Source organism: Triticum dicoccoides, unplaced genomic scaffold (genome assembly GCF_002162155.2).
Source record: "Triticum dicoccoides isolate Atlit2015 ecotype Zavitan unplaced genomic scaffold, WEW_v2.0 scaffold217639, whole genome shotgun sequence".
NCBI classification, from domain to species: Eukaryota; Viridiplantae; Streptophyta; class Magnoliopsida; order Poales; family Poaceae; genus Triticum; species Triticum dicoccoides.
The window spans coordinates 1-1,234 of NW_021240767.1; the positions used below are offsets into that span (position 1 = coordinate 1).

The 1,234-nt window shown below is 45.3% G+C and overlaps 1 pseudogene; it reads right to left on the reverse strand.

Annotated features, from left to right (window-relative positions):
- Nucleotides 1-4: 4 nt before the first annotated feature.
- LOC119345229 lies at nt 5-1,228 on the reverse strand (annotated as a pseudogene).
- Between the last annotated feature and the right edge of the window lie 6 nt (nt 1,229-1,234).

Sequence of the window (1,234 nt, forward strand, 5' to 3'; positions counted from 1 at the left end):
TGGTGAGGACAGTGGGCAATTCGACGTTCTTGCCCTTCTTGGGGGTCGATCTGTAGTAGTAAAAGTACAAGATCAGCTGGATGAGGCCGAAGATTGTACCGAGGGCATTGGGGATCTGCACAGAATTTACAGAGGACATAACAGTTAGATCAATCCGCGCTGAGGAGTTCTTGATTGTATGTCTGGCTGGGTTTGCGACTTCTTATTTCCAATGTGTATGTGTATGTACATACCGTGATGTAGATGTCAAACTTGATGAGCGCATAGCCCATCCAGCAGCAGCCATTGAGGAAGTTCACCAGCGACAGGAAAAATGGCATGTACTCCACACTCTTGGTCCTGATCACTTTACCCTGCAAATAGGCAGTACAATATTACTACTTTCATCTTAAATTTTTGAGTTATATTAGTATTAGTACACTCGTAAGTTGGCAAAAGCATCCGTCATTTACAATTAGCCTGAGCTAGTATTTCACCCTGTAAAGGAAGTTTACCTTTGAGATAGAAATAAACCGTAGGCTTTTTTATATCATGTAGCATATTGTAGAAGAACTTGGGTGCGTGAGAGGTGAAAAGTCAATTCGGACTTTTTTTAACAGGGTTTTGGAACGAACATTAAAAAAATGAAAGGTGGGTGCAGCTTTTAGATGGGCATAATCAACAACAAACAAGGTGCACTGTTTAACAAATTAAGGTCTGTCAAAAGCATCCACTAGAACTTTAAAAATAAAGTATAGGCAGGTATTTTTCTTGAAAAGGCATCATTACCACACCATACGTGCACAATGCAGATTAATTAATTAGCCAACCTGAACTAACAAGTTAAAGCGGTTATCAAAGATCACGGGTCGACGACCCTTAAGTTGGGGTGGTGTACGTACCATGATGGTGAGCGGGGAGGCGTACATGATGGAGCCGAAGATGACGCAGAGGATGCCTACGATCATGGAGCGCTTCTCATGGGTGTGGGCACCGAGGAGCACGCCGGCCACCACGGCAGCCACGAACGCCGCCTCGAGGGCGAGCACGCCCAGCATCTTCCACTGCACACACAGTAGAGAACATGCACATGGCTTGGGTTAGGGGCTGGAGGATCTTCTGTACAGAAACTAAAGCCGAAAAGAGACAGTGGGACGGATGAGGATTGAGGAGGCATTAGGAGGGTTGCACGTACCCTTGTGTTCTTAGCCGCATAGATGATGAAGATGATGATGTAGGCGCCCTCAATGACAAG